This window comes from Medicago truncatula, chromosome 4 (assembly GCF_003473485.1).
Source record: "Medicago truncatula cultivar Jemalong A17 chromosome 4, MtrunA17r5.0-ANR, whole genome shotgun sequence".
NCBI classification, from domain to species: Eukaryota; Viridiplantae; Streptophyta; class Magnoliopsida; order Fabales; family Fabaceae; genus Medicago; species Medicago truncatula.
In genome coordinates, this window is record NC_053045.1 from 34410424 (window position 1) to 34419905 (window position 9482).

The following is a 9482-nucleotide window of genomic DNA, read 5'->3' on the forward strand; positions in this document are numbered from 1 at the left end:
ATATCAAAGTGTCAAGTAATTAAAAGAAAAAAGAAATTATACAAATTTCCCGTCAACAAAAATCATATTGATTAAATCAATCTTATCTCGATCTTTAAAATTCGCCACACATCATTATGATCGTAATCTTGAATCTTGATATTTTGTATTTATTATTGATGATTATGTCATCAAAAGAGTCACATTATGTAGACTTAATTTATGAAATTAGTTGGAAATAAGTAAAGAGAAATTTTTAAAGGTTTATTTGTCGTTTTCATCCATGTAATGTAGAGAATTTGAGTTTCAGTCCCTGAACAAAAAAAGATCTCCTGATTTGTCCTTTTAAAGTTAAATCTCTTTCGTTTTTGTCCTTCATTTTTAGACATGTCACACAAAAACGTTGACAATACCACAATCTTGCTGATTTGGCTTTTTTATTTTAATCTAGTATCTTTTTAATTAATTTTAGGACTAAAATAAAAGGGAAAATTCATTGACAAATTTGTTTTGTTCAACTCCATCTACCACGTTATTCATCTTCAACGCCACATTCATCTCTTCAACTCCATATTCATCAACTTCAACCTATAAATTCATAATTTCTACATACAAAAAAATAAAATAAAATAGAGAGTAAAGTTTAATCAAATTATCTTCATCATCCATTTCGCACCTTCTTTGTTTCCTTCAACACCATCTCCAAACCCAGAAGGAAAAAAAAAATTGTAATCAAATCATTTCGGTAACATTATAATATTGAACCTACCATCTCATAACAAAACCTCAAATCAAATCCAAACGTGTCTAACCTAACATCATATTTTGTCTTCTTCTTCGTTATAAAGCATTATCTTTCGCCTTCTTCTTTATTTTCTACAAATAGCTTTTGTTCTTTGTCTTCATTTTCTGCATTTGTAAAAATAGGAGGGGATTATTCATCTACATCGTTGTTTGATTCATCGTTACTAAAACAAAGACAGAAACCTGCTTTCTCATTGCGGTGTTAGTTCTCCATTGGTTACTACTTAAACTCATGAAAAGTCTGGGTTAAGATTTCATATATGTGACCGCTACACACGGTGGTATGATGATGAAGTACTTAAGAGATTAGAGAAGATTATAAGAGACTTTTTGAAGAAGAATGGTGCATTTAAGAACAATAAAAGGAATTTTGTCATTGTCATTATGATTTTAGGGTTGATGTTGTAATTTGCATTAAGTTGATTTAATCCTTTGTATTTTTTGTTGATAGTGTAAGTTTAGAGTGTTGATGTTGTAAATTTTACAACGGTGGAAGTTATGTGTTGTTAAAGAAGAAATTATTTTTTGTCTTAATTTAATTTGGTATTGTTCATGTATATATTGCATGGTTTAATTTAAAAAGACAATGAAAATAATTAAAGGCAACATAACAATATAATCTTACAATAACTCATGTTCATAAAAGAGAAATCCTACAAAATGATGTTCAATGAAACAAAACCTTTTAATATTACAACAACTTATGTTCATAGCATCATAATATTTCAAAATGATGTTCAATATAACATTCTAATATAACTTTATATAATATTATACATGATGTTACACTTTGACGATGGATAAATATAGGTTGAAGTAGTTGTTTAATGCCAAGTCACCTCCACTAGATTTAATTCAACTAGTGTGGTTCAAAACTTTCACGTTGAAGACAACGCACTACCGCGACGTCATGTATTGAGCATATACACGAACTACATGGATGGTGGTTTAATGCAGCTGAACATGAGTGAATGGTTAGTAATGGTTTCAACATATTTCATGGTAGGGTTGGACAAATTTTTTGCATCCGCCCAAAATCGAGCAACCTAGCCCACTTAAAATCGAAAGAGGCGGTTAAAACGGGTTGGTTGTGTCAACACAAGTGGATTGAGATGGTTACGAATGGCTCGATTCATATTCGTTTTTGTAGCCCAGTGAATCTTGCAGTCGACCGGCTTAATATATATATATATATATATATATATATATATATATATACAGAGAGAGAGAGAGAGAGAGAGAGAGAGAGAGTCATGATTCGTTGACACCAAATCTCAACCATCAATCTCATTTAATCCAACGACTCATATTTATTTACTTGAAATCTCACATGATCACTACTTCACTTAATCTTTGCTTTGTCCAATTTCTGCATCACACAATCATGGATCTTTGTTATCTCTCTCCTTTTTCCGGATTTCATCCTCCCTACCATCAATCTCTTATTCCAAATAAAAATTACATATTGGTCTCCATGTCAATCTAAAATTTGGGAATTGTAGCAATGAGGGAGAATTATGATATATTCAATAAATTCATCAAAATTCCAGAAGATTGATCAATATAACAATAGCATGTGATTTATTCAACATAATTCATCAAAATTTGCCCAATTACATCTTTTCCCTAGCATGAAAAGCAACGAGCATTCGTTAGTTAGAACATGAATGAATTCGTATACACGTGATTTGTCAAAATTATGATTGATCAATACAGTGGATTATATCAGAGACTCAATTGCCAAACCTAAAATCCCACAAATACAATAAAACTCATCAAAAACACCCCTAAAATCTTAGATTCACTACCTTCCACCCATGTTGCTATTGTTTTCATAAATTTGGTATAATGTGTCTCTATGGCATGTAATCCGTACGAGCTATAATATGTCTTTATGGCCTGGAATCCATACGTCATCGTGAAAGAAAAAATTCCAGAAGAAAATAACCATGTTTTTTTATGATTGAAAAAAATAATAGCATGTGATTAGAGAAAGGATACTCACGATATAGAAACATGAATTAATTATGAGTCGTTAGATTAAATGAGATTGATGGTTGAGATTTGGTGTCAGCGGATCCTGACTAATATATATATATATATATATATATATATATATATATATAGGCTTAAATGTTCAGTTAGTCCCTTAAGTATTTATTTGGTATCGTTTTGGTCTCTTAACTAAAAAAAAGATTGTTTGAATATTTTTCTTTATCTCCGTTACCTATTTTAGTCTTTTCCATTAAATAAATTCAAAAAAACGTTAGGGTTTTTATTATTCATCTTCTTCCTTCTCCTTCCATCATCTTCTTCATGATCTTCATCATCAAAAACACACCAATCCAGAAGAAAAAAAAATCATCATCATGTTCATCAAATTTATAAACATAATGAATTTCATATCTTAATCAATAACCAATTTTTCATCATCATCATCTAAACCCTTTATCATCATCATTATCATCACCAATCCTTCACTACAACCCATTTTCGGATTTAAATCCATCATCATCAATCCTTAAAAAAAAAAAAAAACCCATTTTCGGATCTAAACTCATCTGTGTTCTCCATCTCAAAAAGCATAAATCTTTCAACTGTGAACCTTTCCAAAGTTCTCATGTTGATTGCTTTTTTTTCTTTTCTTTTTTATTTCTGCCCTTTTGATTTTTGCTATTTCAAAGTTTTGTGCAGCTGTTCTTTTTTTTTTTCTGTTGTTGCTGTTTATGGTACTGTAGATGGGGTTTGGAGGAAAACAAAAATGAAGATAGGGTTTTTCGGCAGCTGTGCAACTTGAAATTATTGGGTTTTGGAGAAAAACGAAAATGAAGATGGGGAGATAGATGGAATGGAACAAAAGTTGTTGCGGTTGTTGGTGATGAAGGTTTGATTTGATGTATTTTTGAAGATAATTGCTATTTTTTTTGGGGGTTTAAATGGAACCAATGGTGATTGATTTGTTGTTTGTGTTGATGAGAGAGATTAAGATGAAATTTTTTGTTAATGGGTTGTTGCTGTATTTTTTTTCTGGGTTGTTACTGTGTTTTCTGGTTTAGTTGAAAAAATTGAGATTGAGATATGAAATTGTTTATGTTTATAGATTTGATGAAGAAGATGATGATGAAAAAGATTTTTTTTCTGGGTTGGTGTGTTGTTGATGATGACGATCATGAAGAAGGGGATGGAAGGAGAAGGAAGAAGATGAATAATATAAACCTAACGTTTTTTTGAATTTATTTAACGGAAGGGACCAAAATAGGTAACGGAGATAAAGATAAAGTACTCAAACAATCTTTTTTTTAGTTAAGGGACCAAAACGATACCAAATAAATACTTAAGGGACCAATTAAGCATTTAAGCCTATATATATATATATATAATTATCATATATTAATTAATATGTATAACACCAATAAACAAACTGTCACAACGAATAAAATATAATTAAATAATGGTTAGGCACTACTAGAAACAATGTTGTTTAGCATTCTGATATAAAAGTTTCTCACTCTCTCACATATACCACTTTTCAAACTCATTTATTGATCCAAGATTTATATGTTGGTTTATCTATAGCTTATCATTTATCTATAACTTATCATATATTAAAAGTTGACTTGACCCAAGATTTATCATGAATATTAAATTCGTTGATCAAGTCAAACCAGACTTTCTCAAAATATGCTTCAATGTCAATATCATACATGCATTTTTTGACATCTCTAAGTAAAAAAGATCCTCCCTTCATCAAGTTTCCAGGATGTTTAACTCCACTTTGTAACAAGTGTCATGTGCATAAACCATGGTGAGTCTTGGGGCATCACATCTGCAAGTGCCCTTGTCATTGCTCGATCTTTGTCAGTGAAGATCGTCTTTGATTTTTTGTTGTTGTGTACTTGTAAAAATGTATCAAACAACCGTCTAAATGACTTTCTCGTCGCGTCATACATTAGTGCTTCCAAAAAATTGAATAAACCTCTATAATGGTTGAAACCAGAAAAAACAAAAAAAATATGGTTTATTGGAATGGTTGGTACAATACGTAGTGTCCAATGAAGCATCACCAAAATACCCGTAATCCAAAATCATATATGCATCACACCAAAACATGTTTGTAATATGTTCTTCTACGTCCATCTAATATGCATGAAAAGATGATGGATTCTGCAACATTTGTTGTTGAAAATATTGTGAAGACATTCAATCTCACCACACATCATACTTCTTTGTCTTCTTGCAGTGATGTTTCTTACATCCACCTCTATAAATCCAACATTATCTTTATGTCGTGCATGTGTGCTCAGAAGTTGAAATGTTGACTTTTGCCTTAATCTAGATTCATTGGCCAAATAAATCTCATATGTTTGTACTTTAGTTATCTTTCTATGTGACCGAAGCATGTGTTGTATTTAGTTCCTTGCAGATCATGGTTATGTTCTTCTTCAAAGTCATGTATGACCAACTTTCCATTCTTACGTGAAAGTGTAATTCCTACAGAGAAATTTGTTCTAGTATCTGCTCTCTGAAATTTTCTTTCATATGCTTATCTTTTCTCTTTCCTCTTTAGGATTTCCTTACAAAAAATCAACCTACATGACGATTCACTACCGTCTTCTTTCTTGTTTGTAAAACGTACTCTAACTCTGAATCCCACACATAAACTATAAGCAAGCCAAAATTTACTAGCATCGTCCATATTATCAAATCTCATTTCAAGGTTTGGCTTACAATCAACATTTGAAGATGCCATGTTTGATCAAACTATCCAAGGAAGCTAAAAAGTAAATAAAGAATATAAGGCATAAAAAAATTTTAGGTTCTCTCATGGCATGTTGATCAATCAAACAATGCATACAAAACATTAAGAAATAAAACATTAAAAAAATGAATGTTTAGAACATAAATTCTCGAGGATCAATCAATCATCTTTGCCTATTTTAGAACAACAACATGAGTCAAGCTTTAAAAAAAAATAGAGTTTATGTAAACATTGCAATGAGTTTTATACCATCCTTAAATTTCATAAAATCAAATCCTAATAAAGTTATAAAACCAATTAGAAGTACTAGTGCAATGTAAAAAGTAAATACAAATCCCACATCGGTGGGAAAGAATGCTTTCCATTAAAAAAAAGTTATAAAAAGTGTGCGTGTGTGTTTATTATTGACAAGTGAAGTGGAGTATTGGAAGGAGTATTTGCAACATGTCAGGATGGAGGAAGGAGATGAGAAGCCGCCATTGCCATTTTGGTGAGTTTTATTTATTTATTAATTGTTTATGTTTCTTCAACCGTTCTACTTTCTTTTATTTGCTCTGTTTTTTTTTTTTTACAAAAGAAAAACTTAAATTCATAAAATCTTTTAATTTTCAACCTTAGTCTATCTATGTTTCAGATATTGATGCATGTATTATTCAAAACAGGTGTCAATAAAAAATTAATATTTTATTTGTTGTAATGAAAAATAAGTTGGGAAAAATTAACTCCAAATGAATGTCTCAAATCGCTCCTTTTTAGCTTCATATGAGATGTCAACCTTAATTATGAATAATGAGATGTCAACCTTTTTAACTTCATAATGAAGCTAGTTCAAAAACGTTTGTTTTATCTTCTTGATCAAGTGTTGTTATTCTCTATTTTTGTTTAAATTTTAATTTTAATCATGGTTTGATCTCATTCCTATGAGCATTTCAATCATTTAAAATAAAAAATATCAAAGAAAAAAAAAACTTATGATGACGCATTCATAGCAGGTTGACCGCGGCGACGACTGTAACACCCACTTTCGTTTAATCGTTTATTTAATCGAGTTTAGGTGATTATATTATAATTATATAATATATGCATGATTTTGGTATGTTTTGATGATTTATGATGATTTGATCGATGACGTGATGAGTTATGAGTTTTGGAAGATTTGATAAGGATATGAGAATTATTTTATTGTTAAATAAAATAAAGATTTGAAAATAATATAAAATATTTAGTTAAGGGCTGTTTTGATATTCTAGATAGTTTTGGGGGAGAAAGTGAGATAAGATAAGTAATTAAGAAGAGATATAAATAGGGAAGACCTAACTTTTAGAAAACATTGTTGTACGTACGTTTTTGGAGAAAAAGGGAGAAAAAGCCAAGAGAAGAGAAACCAAGAGAGAGGGCTGCGATTTCTTCATACAAGGTAAGGGTGAGACTAATAATTCAATAACGTTGATTGTTGTAATTCTGATGATTAATTGACAAAGTTAGGATTGATTTAGAAAAGTTTTGGAATTAGGTCAAAACCCTAAAAATTGATGATCGAACGGTAAAACTTGATTAGATTGATGTAGAAACCGTCCTATAACCTTAGAACATGTTTAGGATGGATTATGGAATCAATATTAGACTTTGAACCATGTTATTTGATGGATTTTCGAGAAAACCCGTATTCTGCCCGAGCTTCTGTTCATCGCTCGCCTTGGCGAGGGATGATTCTCGCCTCGCGAGTGATGAACTTCATCGCTCGCCTCGCGAGCCCTTTCCTTTCGCCTCGCGAGCGTTTCTGGCATCGCTCGCCACGGCGAACAACCCTTCCTCGCCTCGCGAGCTTAGGCAGAGAGCATGTCATATTTTGTGTTTCGACCTTTTTAGTTGGACCTTGGATGTCTTAGAGTGCCTGAACATACCTAGTATTGATTAGGAATGAATGTAGGATCAGATTGAACCCAGAACAACACTAGTTTGGGAGATGAGTGGTACTCGCCATGGCGAGTAAGAACTCTCGCCTCGCGAGCACAACCAGAATTTAGATGCTTGAGTGTTTGTGCGATCTGTGTCGCACGTGTTGATCAAGAGTGAACCCCTAATTGGTAATGAAACCTAATGATGACGTTTAATGCAATCTGTAAAGCCTTTAAGACATGTTGTCGTTAATTAAGCATGATTAATGTATTGTACAATCATGTAAGATATGAAAGTTAATTATGATGCAAATGATTTGCTGTTGATATAATGATATCATCTTGTTATTGTGACTTGTTTATGCTGCTTCCGTTATTTAACTAAGTGCATATGGTATATGATGAAGTCTAGCTCCAAATTATTGGATGCATGTTGATATGTTGAATTACGGTGTTTTGTTGTTAAGAGTCCATGCATAGCATATCATTGAGCTTAGTCCTCACCACGTTTATTAGGAGCCTTGTCCTCCGCACGTTTTATAGGAGCTTTGTCCTCCGCACGATTAAAGTATATTAATACTTATGATGAGGATTGGTACCACATGCATATAAGGAGTCTAAGAGCATTGTCACATTGTCATGATTAAGATGCCTTGTTGATAATGATTGAATATGTGATTACGTGATAAGTGTTTATCAATTATGTTATGTTGTTCATGATAATGGGATATATGATTACGCGATAACTGTTTAGCAATTATGCAATGTTGTTAAAGAAATGATTATGATGTTAATTTATGATTCGCAATTACATTGATTAATGTTATTTTGTTATGAAATCTCACCCCTTCTGCTTGAAAATGTTGCCCTTCGTATGGGTAACTTGCAGGTGATCGTGCTTAGTGTGCAGTTGCCGTCGTGAGTGGCCTTGCCTTCTCTGTGTCGTCTAGGTCGCTCTGATACGTAACGGGATGGGGTTATATGCTATAACATGCTTCATTCTTTTACGTGAACTGCTATGATAATTTCTGTTTTGATTAACTCTTTTGAGATACCTTGTTGGGGCCTGCGTGCCGAATTGATTTATGACTTATGAACTAATATTCCGCTGCTATGTTAAGATATTATGTGGAAGTTAAATTATTATTTAACTGTTTTTGGATTACGTTTCTATGTGATATCCCGTTTATGGTTTTTACTCTGATAAATGTTTAAGAAATTTGTATATTGGAAAAACGGGGTGTTACAACGACCGACGGTAGACGGAAAACTGATGATGACGATGTGGGAGTTTTGTTTTGAAGTGGAATGAAGAAGAAGAAGAAAAGGGTTCAACACGTGTTTTCTCTGATTCTCTCACATGTTTTTTCCTTTCAGCTTTATTTGATTTTTTTAAAAAAAGGTGTGCCACATGACATTACCCTAATTGAGCAATGTTATATAACATTAAAAGCCCAATGATACACAAATGAGATCTGAGTTGTAGTTGTTGAAGTGGTTAATGGAGTTGCAGCCATGAATTTAGAAATTGGAGTTGGAACTAATTGTATGTTTAAATTTGATTACGAGTAATGTGTTAGATATATATGATTCGTATGTGTGCCGAATATGATTATGAATTTATGATGCATTTTTAATTGTTGAAATTGAAATAGATATTGTCCTTTCGATTAGTTTAGTCTAATAGTTTCAAGAGCTTATGTAAGCATTTACATCCCCTTTTGAATATCCCTTCAAGAAGGATGGTGGCTAGGGAGTGTTTTGAGATATATTTAGATGAACAATTGAAGGTTGTTATAAATCTGACTATAGTAAACTTGCAATTGTTACTGATCATTGAACTTCTATTCAAAACTTTAACTATATTTCCATAGTTGTCTGTTGATAGTTAATTAAAATACCAAAAAAGGATCATTACCTTTAGTTTAATTCCAAACCACGCGAGTGAAGCAATATGTTAGAAAGTTGAAGAGTCATTGAGGGAATGTGGTTACGATCACCATTGACAATGCATCGTCCAATATGTGGCTACAGTGGTTAAA